The 12,941-nt window shown below is 51.2% G+C and overlaps 1 pseudogene; it reads left to right on the top strand.

The window, feature by feature from the left end:
- The first annotated feature begins 1,402 nt into the window (after nucleotides 1-1,402).
- LOC122675239 lies at nucleotides 1,403-12,502 on the top strand (annotated as a pseudogene).
- Nucleotides 12,503-12,941: the final 439 nt, after the last annotated feature.

Consider the following 12,941-nt stretch of genomic DNA (forward strand, 5'->3'; position numbering starts at 1 on the left):
GGGCGGGAGGGGGTGGGGGAGCAGTTGCTGGACACGGCCACGCACAATCTGTGGTCAGGCAGGGCCCGTGGCCAGGAGGACACATTCGAGCCTGAATCCCAGAGCCAGACCCTCTGCAGTAGCTCCATGCATCTGCAGTGTCCGAGGCCTGGCTGGCGGGTGGTGGCAGGGGGCTACGGCGCTGACTGGTCAGAGGGACCAAGGGGCTTTCTCAGGTGGCAGGGGAAGCCGTCAGGATGGCCACCTCGGCCTCGATGCTGCGGTCTTGCTCAGTACTGCAAACCCCCAAATTTCTGATTGCTCTGAGTACAGATGAAATGCACCGAGTATCTCTTCATTGGGGGGAGGATGGGCTCAGTGTCATGGCCCCGGTCCCCTGCCCTCTCTGGTCAGCCTGGCTTCCAGGGTTCATGCTCCCCAATCCCCCCGTGAGACCCCGAAGCAGGGAGAACAGCCAGGGTGGGCTGCAGACAAAGCGGAGGAGTAGCAGAGAACAGTGTCCGCATTACAGTGCACGACTAATATTTTGAAACATAATTAGGTTGCTTTGGGGATTCCATATTTTTCTCCAAAGCACTCTTTGCAACTTGAAGATACATATATATTGAGATTTGTTGTTTGTTACGGGTTGGATTGTGTCCCCAAAGAAGGCTGAAGTCCTGACCCCCAGCAGCCGTGTCCATGACCTGATGTGGAAAGAGGGCCTTTACAGATGGTCAAGGTTGAGATGAGGTTGTTGGACAGATCTTGGTCCATTTTGACCGTATCCTTATAAAGAGGAGAAGTTTGGGCACAGCTAAGGCACATGGGAAGACGTGATGCAAAAATGAAGGCAGAGATTGGGGTGATCCTTCTACAAGCCAAAGGACCCCAAAGGTTGTCAGCAAAGCCCCAGCAGTGGGGGGAGCCTGCGATAGAACCTGCCTCGGACTCAGGAGGAACCAGTCCTGCCCACTCCCTGATCTCAGACTCCAGGCCTCCAGACAGAGAGAGAATGACTCTGCTGTCCAAGCTGTCCAGGCTGCGGTCTTCTGCAGGACCTCCCCAGGCTCCTGATCACTCCTGGCCCCTCTGGACTGCACACGGCCAGCACCTGCCTCCATCCACAGAGAACCTGACCCCCAGCCTGGTTGCAGGACCCTGCTGGACGCAGGACCTGCCATGACAGTTTACAGACTGAACACACAAAAGACCCCTTGTGGATTAGAGGCTCTCTTGGTGACCCCTTCTGCCTCTCTAGGTCTCCTGAACATGGGGCTGCTCCCACTGTCTGGAGTGTTGATGGGGAGGGGTCAGACCCAGGGGAAGCCCCCGTTCCCGCCCCCACCCCAGGGCTTCTGTGGATGACATCTGTGAGACACGGGTGTCCTTCTTCACTCCCGGGAGCTGGTGCAGGGTCCCCATGGCCACAGCCTTTGAGGGGCCCCAGTCCTACCCTTCGGGGAGTGAGGCCCGCCTGTCATGTGCATGAGTGTGTAGGCCTGTGCTGGGGCGGGGGTGGGACTCACGTCTCCAGTCGGGAAAGATACAAGCCTGGGGTGCCCCCTGCCCGCCATCGAGCTGTTGAGGTGCAGGGAGGCTCCCCCACTCAAGTCAGTGTCCATAAGGAAGGACAGAGCACCCCTGGCCTGCTTGTGAGGACCCCGTTTACCACGTCTGGCCACCACCATCCATGCCATTGATTTCAAACCACTCCAGCGAGAACACGGCTATTTCCCAAAGACGAGGCGGCCAGCCACCAACCAGCCTCCCCAGTGGCCCCAGTGCATTCATCAGAATGCACGCCCCCCAACCCCAGGGGAGAAGCTGCTGTGATGGGCGCTGGTCTCCCCGCACTACGCTCCCCTGGGCCCCGTCCTCTGGTTGGGTCCCTGAGTCCTGTCCTCGGCGGCATCCTTAAGGTTTAAGCCAGACTCTTACAAAACAGCCACTTAGAGGAAGGTCCAGCTGTGAAATGGGGCTGAGACCCTGCACATGGCAGCCAGCGCTCTGGGGGGTTCGGCCGACACATGGGAAAGTCTGGCAGCTTCGGGCAAGAGGCATTTAAGCCACACGACCTGCTGGGTCTGGAGACCTGGCGTGATGGTCAAGGCTGGCCACAGACAGGATGCGGGCGGAGGCTGCAGAGGTCACTGCCCCTCAGGGCCCAGAGTCGCTGACTCCTGTCCCCTGGAGGCCTTGGGGCCAGGGGTCACCATCCAGGTTTGAGAATAGAGGGCCAATTCTCAGACCTCAGACCGTGAGACCCAAAGGAGCCAGATGGGGTGCCCAGGACTCGGGCAGCTCTGGGTTCCTTTGAAGATCCAGACGAGTGGGGCCTGTGGCCGGGCACCAGGCCCTGAAAACAGGAGGAAAGCCCCACCCTGGCCGAGGCTTTCCTGCTCTTTGAAAGGATCTTGGCACCAGCGTCCCGCTCACAGAAGATTCCGGAATCAGCCTATTTCCCCCTCTTCTGTCCCAGGAATGCCCCAGGGGGTGGGGAACGTGAGGGAACTGGTTGGGTGATGTGGCACCCGTACCCCACACCAGCCGCCCCCCATGTTCCAGGAGCAGCGCTTGGGCCCTGAGCCCCCCACCCCTACCCCCGCGCCCACAGAGCCCTCCTCCCAACTCCCACCAGAACCAGGCCCCACGGAAACAATGGGCCTGGTGGGGAGAGGCTGGAACTCCTGCCAGGGGGGATGCAGCTCTGGCCGTGGGGGAACCAGGAGGCCCTGCGTGTCCTGCCCTGGCTAACTGTATGGGCATGGCCCATGTCACAGGCAGCTCCAGGCAGACCCTGCTGCAGCTGGGGGTGAGGGGGAGATTGGGGTATTGGGGGAGGGGGAAGATGGGGAGGGGAGGAAGATGAGGGTGGTGGGGAAGAGGGGAGACAGCCCTTACAGCCTGCTCCAGGGACCCCACCCCGGGGCCTCACCCCACAGCCTTGGTCATCCGTGTCCCCTATGCCACCCTCAGCCCCGTGCATCCCACCTCCAAGGGCGTGTAGAGAGCCAGGCGTGTCCATAGCTGCCCTCGGGGCAGCCTCACTGCAAGGAGCACGTGGCCACCAAGTGTTCACAAGGCTGCCTCTTCTGGCCTCTTGGCCTGCCCTTCCAGGCCCTCAGTGGGAGGCTGGCCACCTATCCCAAGTCCCTCCCTGGGGCTGTTTTGAGACAAGATCAGGCATGTTCATGGTGGTATGGTGGATACCCTGGGTATGTTTTGAGGAAGGGCCTTCTGTCCTGCCCACTTCCCCAGCTTGAGCTGGCAATTCTGGGGCTGTACCAGACTCCCACCCTGCCTCTCTGAGGGACTTGCCTTCCAGCCCAGAAGCTGCGAAATTCTTTTGATCATTCATATAAGACGTCAGCTGCTGCTGCTGCTAAGTCACTTCAGTTGTGTCCGACTCTGTGCGACCCCATAGAGGGCAACCCACCAGGCTCCCCCGTCCCTGGGATTCTCCAGGCAACAACACTGGAGTAGGTTGCCATTTCCTTCTCCAATGCGTGAAAGGGAAAAGTGAAAGTGAAGTTGCTTAGTCGTGTCCAACTCTTAGGGACCCCATGGACTGCAGCACACCTCAGTAATTTGTTTTCTCTTTAAGTTACCTCTATGTGTGGTAATTTACCACATAAACTGGTGGTCCAGTGGTAAAGAATCTGCCTTCCAATTCAGGGAATGCATGTTTGATCCCTGGTCAAGGAGCTAAGTTTCCACATGCTGTGGAGCAACTAAGCCCGTTCACCAAAAATAGAGTCTGTGTGACACATTGAAAAAATCCCTCACGATGCAACCAAGATCCCTCGTGCCGCAGGTAAGACCCAGCACAGCCAACAAATAAATAAATACCATCTATGCTGTGTTCTCGTGAGCTAGTATCTCAGGGCGCAGCGAACACTCTCAGTGACAGCAGATGTAAATCCACCTCATGGAAGCCTAGAAGCCAATTGCCTGGAAGGTTATTCCCACTCGGCTCTCAAGATCCAGTCTGGGAGCTGGGTGATGACCCAACTGCAGCCACTCCTGGGTTGTCGAGGTTGGGGCTGCACCCTGGGGAGCAGAGGGGCGTCCCGGCTGGGGCCTCCGCTGGCTTTCCTCTGCCAGGGACCCAGGGGCTGCGAGAAGCTGGGCTGCTCCTGGAGGCTCAGACTGCAGGTGGGCACATCCCGCTGCCCACTCCTGGAGCCTTTGCCAGCATCTGAGAACCCAGGGCTGATGGGGCCTGTGGCCGGACATCCAGCAGGGACAGGACCTCTGGGGCCTGGGGAGTGTCGCTAGCAGGCTCAGGGCTGGGGAAGAGCCTGACCATGCTTTATTTTTTGGTGTTTCTCTGTGAGACCCCAAAATTGGGTGGCAGCATTGAGAACAAATAAAAGCTGAAGCACCGAGTGGCCTGGCCCGAAAGTGGCTTCGAGTGCATTAGCCTGGACCACCAGTCTGTGGCCCAGGCGACAGGTGACAGGGGCTCCTGCCCCAGGTCACCCTGCACCCCGCTCTGCGCGCTTCGTCACATCAGCGGACAGCTGAGGCCACCCACCTCCCCGGGACAGCCCCGGATCCAGGGGCTGCCCTGGGACATCCCACCTGGGGCTGGGGCCACCGAGCTGGGAGGGGCCTGCTCACTACCGCCTCTCCTGGTGACACGTGAGGACACAGCTCTGTTGGTTTGGGACTTCCGAGGAGAGGCAGCAGGACCACAGGACCGAGATCTACACATCCTCCCCGACCCCAAGAAGAAGACCCTGACAGTGGTGCTGAGGCTTCTCTGCCCGTGGAAGCCCCACCTCCCCACATTTCCACTCTGATGCCCCGAGCAGTCAGAACTGCCATTTGTTTTAAATAGACTTTACATTTTAGATTTACAGGAAAACTGTGAAGATAGTGCAGAGGTTCCCATCTGCCCTGTGCCCAGTTTTCCCTGTTGTTATTGTTGTTCAGTTGCCAAGTCATGTCTGACTCTTCAGACCCCATGGACTGCAAGTAGCACACCAGGCCTCCCTGTCCATCACCAACTCCCAGAGCTTGCTCAAACTCATGTCCATCGAGTCGGTGATGCCATCCAACCACCTCATCCTCTGTCGTCCCCTTTTCCTCCTGCCTTCAATCTTTTCCAGCATCACGGTCTTTTCCAATGCCTCAGCTCTTTGCATCAAGTGGCCAAATTATTGAAGCTTCAGCTTCAGCATCAGTCCTTCCAAAGAATATTTAGGACTGATTTCCCTTAGGATTGACTGGTTTGATGTCCTGGCCATCCAAGGGATTCTCAAGAGAATTCCCCTATACCACAGTTTGAAAGCATCAGTTCTTCAGCGCTCTGCCTTCTTTATGGTCCAGCTCTCAAAACCGTACAGGACTATTGGAAAGACCATAGCCTTGACTATATAGACATTTATCTACAAATGCAAAGTGATGTCTTTGCTTTTTAACACACTGTCTAGGTTTGTTATAGCTTCTCTGCCAAGAAGCAATCGTTTTCTAATTTCATGACTGCAGTAACCATCTGCAGTGATTTTAGAGCCCAAGGAGAAGAAATCTGTCACTGCTTTCACCTTTTCCCCTTCTATTTGCCATGAATTGATGGGACCAGATGCCATGATCTTAGTTTTTAAGCCGGCTTTTTCACTCTCCTTTTTCACCCTCATCGAGATTCTTTAGTTCCTCTTCACTTTCTGCCAGTAGAGTAGTATCATCTGCATATCTGAGGTTGTTGATATTTTTCCCGCTAATCTTGATTCCAGCTTGGAACTCATCCAGTCTGGCATTTCTCACAATGTGCTCTACATATAAGTTAAATAAACAGGGTGACAATAAAGAACCTTGTACTCCTTTCTCAGCCCTGAGCCGGTTCCCTGTTCTCACCTATTGTTACTATCATGCATCATTGTGGTCCATTTGTGACAGTAATGAGCCGATGCCGATAACTTGATCAGGGTGTGATTTTGTTCTTTGTTTTCAGCATGTTCCTTCTTTCTGGCACCACAAATGCTCCCGGCACATCTTGTTTATCTCCTGCCATTTCTCCAGGAGGGGCCCTGGTTCCTTTCACTGGAGACTCATTTGAGAAGCCTACTCACTGCTGCTGGGGTCATTGCTTCCAGGCCCTCTGAGCTGACTGAACGGGGAAACACTGACCCGTGTGCAGACACGTATCTGTGAACATTTCTCTGTGTAACCAGCTACATCTTCATGAGCCACATCTGAGTTTACATCCCTGTGTCTGACCTAACCACACTCTATGGGTCACTGCAGCCTCCCACATTGCTTACAGGAAATCAGTCCTGAATATTCATTGGAAGGACTGATGCTGAAGCTGAAACTCCAATACTTTGGCCACTTGATGTGAAGAACTGACTCATTAGAAAAGACCCTGATGCTGGGAAAGATTGAAGGCAGGAGGAGAAGGGGAAGACAGAGGATGAGATGGTTGGATGGCATCACCGACTTGATGGACACAAGTTTGAGCAAGCTCTGGGAGTTGGTGATGGACAGGGAAGCCTGGCGTGCTGCAGTCCATGGGATCACAAAGAGTCGGACACGACTGAGCGACTGAACTGAACTGCACTGAAAGTCCACCCGTCACTCCGGCCTCTCCCCTCGCTTATCTGTAAACTCTGCCCCCCACCTTCGGATAATGTAAAAAGGTCAGGGCGGCCCAGAGCCTTCTGTTGGCTTATAGCATACTCAAAGCACCACCTGAGGGATGTCCGGACTGCATTCACCCTGGCCCTCAAGGATCCGAGCCCCCCCGCAGCCAAGCTTGGAGCACACGGGTCCACTCCTGCCTCAGGATCTTTGCATGTGACAGGCAGGTGTAGACAGAGGCATGGATCATTGGTCAGTGTTGACAATGGCCGTGAGCATGATGGGCACTGGGATGTTTATTATGCTCTTCTGTCGACATTGATAAATATTTGACAATTTCCTAACAAAAAGTCAAAAATTGGGACTTCCCTGGTTGTCCAATGGCTAAGACTCTGAGATCCCAAAGCAAGGTTTGATCCCTGGTCAGGGAACTTAGATCCCGCATGCCACAACTAAGAACCTGCATGCCACAACTAAAAGATCCCACAGGCCTCAATGAAGATTGATCCCAAGTGCAACAACTAAGATACCGCACAGCCAAAGAAATAGATATATAAATGAATAAATATTTTTTGAAAAGTGAAAAATCAACCAATGGGTGGATGGTTCATCCCAGGATCACAATATTGATTGAGCAGGTAATGCTTTCCCTTTGGGTCTTGGAGGACTTCCACAACCCCAGGACGTGTCAACCTAACATTACTCACATTCCAGGAAGACTTTACAACAAGCAGGGGTCTAAGTTAGGAGGGTTTAAAAACAAGTCTGGAAATAAACACAAAAATGAAAGTGAACAGGATGGATTAGGAGCTATTTTTGTGCAACTGTAGCCATAATTTTGGTGATAATTATATTTGAGTGTGTTTTGTCTGCTTTGCTGTGCAAGAAGTTTAAAGTGTTAGAAGAATCATTCACACAAAATCAGTAATTGCAGTTTTAACAGTCTGAGAGAATTTACTTACACTTAGAATCAAGCCTTAAATGGCTAAAAAAAAAATTGCTTTTCAAAGTTCCTTTTATTTTTATATAAAGTTGGATAAATCACATTAAGAAGATAGAAGGATGCTGCTCAAGCTCCCGCTTCACGATTCTTCCTTGTGCTTTTGGGACCAGTCATCACCCTCTCCACCCTCCTGTGTGTGGGGCGTTGGACCCTGGAGTGGTTGCACCAGGTGGGGGCCGGTGATGGGTGGTGGGGGTGGTGGGGAGTGACTGGCAGGCAGAGGCCCTGCCTTGAGGAGGGGCTGGGATGGGGGTTACCGCTTTGGTGCTTCCCACACTGGTGGGCTGGGGGGTGGGCAGGGGAACTTTGCAGGCCTTGGCGGAGGTGGCACAGCGAGGCTGCAGAGTGCAGCCGGGCTGCCCTCCCCTCTCTGCAGACATGCCCCTGGGGTCACAGCCCATCCAGGGTGCCTGTGGGGCACAGATGCCCACTGTGAGTGTGGCTGCCACGCCGCCTCCCTGCACACGCAGAGAACCGCGGGGGCTCCAGACAGAATGTTCCCGTTGCAGCCAGGACCCCGTGTGGGGCTCCCTCTCGGCTGACTCTCTCTTGTTTAAGTTCTTCTTGTTTGAGTTACAGAAATGACAGCGAGGAAGGCCTGGCCATGCGGCCACATCGCAGGCGGCGGTGGGAAGTGATGACCCAGCAGCTGCCTTCGAGCACAGGTGCATGATTGTGGCCCCGGGGGCTCCCCACGAGGCCCCACTGCCCCCTCCCTTTGCCACCCCAGGGAGGCGATGGGCGCCCATGGGTGGCTTCACCATCTGAATTAAAATTCACCTGTGTTAAAAAAAAACTAGCTAGAAAAGACACATGCACTCCATGTACTGTTCATAGCAGTGCTATTCACAATAGCCAAGGTGTGGAAGCAACCTAAGTGTCCATTGACAGATAAATGGATAAAGAAGCTGTGATGCATATGTACAATGGAAAAATACTCAGCCATTAAAAGTAATGAAACGCTGCCATTTACAGGACCATGGGTGGACTTGGAGGGCATTATGCTAAGTAAAATAAGTCAGAAAGACAAACGCTTTACGATGACACTTGTATGTGGATTCTAAAAAATATCACAAACTAGTGACTATAACAGAAAAGAAGCAGTCTCACAGATACAAAGAACAAGCCAGTGGTTACCATGGGGAAAGGGCAGGGGGAGGGGCAACGGACGGATAGGTGATTAAGAGGTACAAACTATTAGGTATGAAATAAGCTACCAGGCTATCTTGTGCAACCCAGGGAGTATAGCAAATATTTTATAATAACTATAAATGGAGTAAAACCTTTACAAATTGTGAATCACAGGCTTCCCTGGTGGCTCAGGGGTGAAAAAAAAAAATCCATCAGCCAATGCAGGAGGCATGGGTTCGATTCCTGATCTGGGAAGATACCACATGCCACGGAGCAACTAGGGCCATGAGCCACAACTACTGAACCCATGGACTGCAGCTATTGAAACCTGTGCACCCTGGAGCCTGTGCCCTGCAACAAGAGAAGCCACTGCAATGAGAAGCCCCTGCACCACGCCTGGTGAGTAGCTCCTCTCGCTGCAACTAGAGGAAAGCCCATGCAGCAATGAAGACCCCCAGCACAGCCAAAAATAAAATAAATAAAATAATTTAAAAATTGTGAATCACTATTGTACACTTGTAAGTATATAATATTGTACGTTACTAATACCTCAATAAAAAAAGAAACATAAAAATTCTCTGGTATGAAATGTATTTAATTGGTGATTTTTAGTACATTTACCTAATTGTATAGCCATCAGTGGGTTTCTCTTGTGGCTCAGACAGTAAAGAATCCACCTGCAATGTTGGAGACCTGGGTTTGATCCCTGGGTCGGGAGGATCCCCTGGTGAAAAGAATGTTTACCCACTTCAGTATTCTTGACTGGAGAATTCCATGGACAGAGGAGTCCTCCATGGGGTTGCAAAGAGTTGGATGCAACGGAGCAACTAACACTTTCACTTTCACAGCCATCTGGGTAACCCACTTTTAGAATATTTCCATCACCTCAAAATATCCCTTTTGCCCCTTTCAGCTAATTCCTGCTCCCACTCAGCTCTGAGCGACCATGAATCAGCTTCCTGTCTGTGGGTTTGTCACCTGGATATTTACTGTATTGGAAACCATCCGGCATGTATGTCGGTCACCCAACACGTTTCCAATGTCACCCAGGGCAGCAGGCAGCACTTCACTTCTTCTCAAGGTGCGGTGGTTCTCCATCGTGTGAGTGGACACACACTGGTCCTCTCATCTGTTGATGGCATTTGGGTCACGTCTACCTCCTGGCTGTTGGCAGTCAAGCTGCAGAACATTTGTGAACACTTGTGTCCGATCTTTCGGTGGACCTTCGTTTTCATCTCTCTTGGGTAGACATTAAAAGAGTCTCTGTTATTAAAGTTGTGCTTTTGGAGTTGGTCAGATGTGCTCAGGACACAGGGTTCACAAGGAACAGAAGGAATAGACGGAAAAGTGGGCAGTGAACTCCTGAGGCTGTCACTGTCACCGCAGGCATGGGAGCTTCCATGCCTGTCACTTTATTTTTTTTTTTTACTTTTTGTTTTGTGCTGGCATATAGCCAATTAGCCATGTTGGGATAGTTTCAGATGAACAGCAAAGGGACTCAGACCAACATACACGTGTATCTGTTCTCCCCACAGTTCCTTTCCTATCCAGGCTGGTCAACTATTTTATGAGATGTGTGTTAGCTGGGGGTTCCCCAAAAGCAGAGCTGGAGGCAGACGTGGGTACAGGTGGGTCACTTGATGGGACCCCCGGGAGGTGGCCCAGGGGATGTGAGAGGGCAGGTGAAGAAAGGCCACATGCAGGATCTCATCAGAGTGTCGGGGCTCAGACCTGCCTCGCACTCCGAGCATGGGACCTCCAAGGACAAAGGGCAGGATGTTGGGTCTTTTCTCTGAGGACTCCGATCCCCTGGCTGAGGGCTGACCCTGGGGAGCGCCAGATGCATTCCTTGCTGCCTGCAGGTATAGACGTCATGCACAGGGGGAGGGGTCTGCTCCCTGCTCTGAGCTGGTCTTCATTCATTGCTGTCTCTCTTAGCAATGTCCTTCCTTTGCAGGCCTCACCACTGAAGCTCCCTGTGGTGAAGTGTTGACCCCAAACTCCTTCATGGAGAATATCTGGCAGCCAAATGTTTATTTGCCAGTCTGAAAACAAAAGATTTCTTCTTTACAGAAATTGAACAAAGTATCTAGACAGAATGAGGACAGCTAGTTGGGTGTTACTGCTTCAGAGTCAGGCCTTTAGCAGTTTGGTGTTTGGCCCCTGCTCCCCCACCCCCACCCCCAACCACAGATTCATAACCAGCTTCTCTCCCATCACTTTTAAGCAACATCTGCCATTAGATGAGGTCTGCTCATTCACGCAGCTCCCAGTGAAACTTTGTTGCCTCATTTCAAAAGATGAAGGAGAGAGTTTCGCTGCAGAAGCTGAGGCTTGCCTTAGTGTGCCTTGAGGCTTGTACCCGAGTCTTGCTCCAGCTGCGGCCAGTGGAGCCCCGGGCTGGGGCAGGAGCCACAACTTCTCCGGCTGTGCAGACAAACGGAACTCAGCCATTAAGCAAAACCTGGGAACACAGTTTATATGAATTAGAACGAACACCTCAGGAGGCAATAACAGATGGCTTAGAAATTGTGGTTTCACCTTGAAGTCTACACAGTGAATTAATGCGCCCAGTTTGTTTGGATAGGTTGAAGGACACCACAACTACAAAAGAGTGTTTATATCATTTTTTTGCGGATTGCATTGTCACAGCCCTCAGAGGTGGCAATAAAGAATGCCCTACCCGTCAGAAAGTAGGCTGAGCACCGAAGAATTTATTCTTTTGAATTGTGGTGTCGGATAAGACTCTTCAGAGTCCCTTGGACTGCAAGGAGATCAAACCAGTCAATCCTAACCCTGAATATTCATTGGAAAGACTGATGCTGAAGCTGAAGCTCCAATACTTTGGCCAACTGATGTGAAGAACTGACTCATTAGAGAAGACCCCGATGCTGGGAAAGATTGAAGACAGGAGGAGAAGGGGGCGACAGAGGATGAGATGGCTGGATGGTATCAATGGACATGAGTTTGGGCAAGCGCTGGGAGTTGGTGATGGACAGGGAGGCCTGGCGTGCTGCAGCCCATGGGGTCACAAAGAGTTGGACATGACTGAGCGACTGAACAACAACCTGTCAGGAAAAGCTAGTTTCCAAAAGATCACTAAGATCAGACCTAAACTTTGATGCACTCATCAGCAAAATTTAACCAAGTCATGATGAGTGTGAAGCTCATCAAGAAAAAACGTTAGCTAGAATCAACAAGCATAACCCTCAGCAAGCACTCAGTCACAGCATTGAGAAAGGACTGAAGACATAGGCCGTGAACAGACCACAGTGAGGTAAGAGATTGAAAATTATAGTGAAACAGAAGTCAATGGAGACAGCTCTCACTGCAGTAAAACATCCATGTATAGCAATTGGAAGCAGGACCTAGTAACAAGCACACCAAAACATCTGATGATTCTGGGCTTGAACTTGATAACAGCAATGCAAAAGTGGCATCTGACCCAGTAATGGACATGCTAGTGAAACTGAATTAGTACTGAGGCTTCATCCCTCGTTTATGGAAAAAGATGACGGTGCACAGACAAGATACATGAAGAGTTCAGGTAATGCCACTGTTGATCACTTATCCAAGCATCTGGCTGTGAGGTTAGCTTTAGAAGAACTTTGAAGCAAAGGAGAATCAAGCCAGATGAACCTTGATACAGCCAGTACGAAGCAATATGCCATTTACATAGCCACAGCCAGGGGCCAGTTCAATGTGTTAAAAGGCTCTTTCTCTTTGGAATTGGTCAGTGAGAAATACTGGAAGGTGAACAAGCTCATGGAACTTCATTATGCACCCACAAAGGAGCACGAATGAGGTTTTACTAAAGCCAATTCTGAGAATGAACTTTTTTATAGCCTATTTCTTTAATATTAAAGATGTACCGTCATTACTTTTATGGACAGAAAAAAGAAAGATGAACGGGAAACAAGGGGAGCATTAGACACAGGAGGAAAGGCTGGAACATTAAGGAGAAATCACAAGATAAATGGGACAAGCAGAGCTAATGCAGGGAACTAAAGGAGGTTTTAAATAAAAGTCCAAGTAGTATTCACAGAGAAGTTTGAGAATATACTGCATCTGTAAAACAAGAAAAAGAAGGTAGGAAAGATAAGAACAAAGAATACAGTTGAGCTCTTTGCAAAAAAACTTTTTAATGTAAACCTTTGTATATTGTTTTGGCTTTCTGAACCTCATGGAAGTATTATTTATTTGAAATAAATGAGTTTCATTTTTTTAAACTGGTGAGCTCTTG

The sequence above is a fragment of the Cervus elaphus genome, chromosome 19, assembly GCF_910594005.1.
Source record: "Cervus elaphus chromosome 19, mCerEla1.1, whole genome shotgun sequence".
In the NCBI taxonomy this organism is placed as follows: Eukaryota; Metazoa; Chordata; class Mammalia; order Artiodactyla; family Cervidae; genus Cervus; species Cervus elaphus.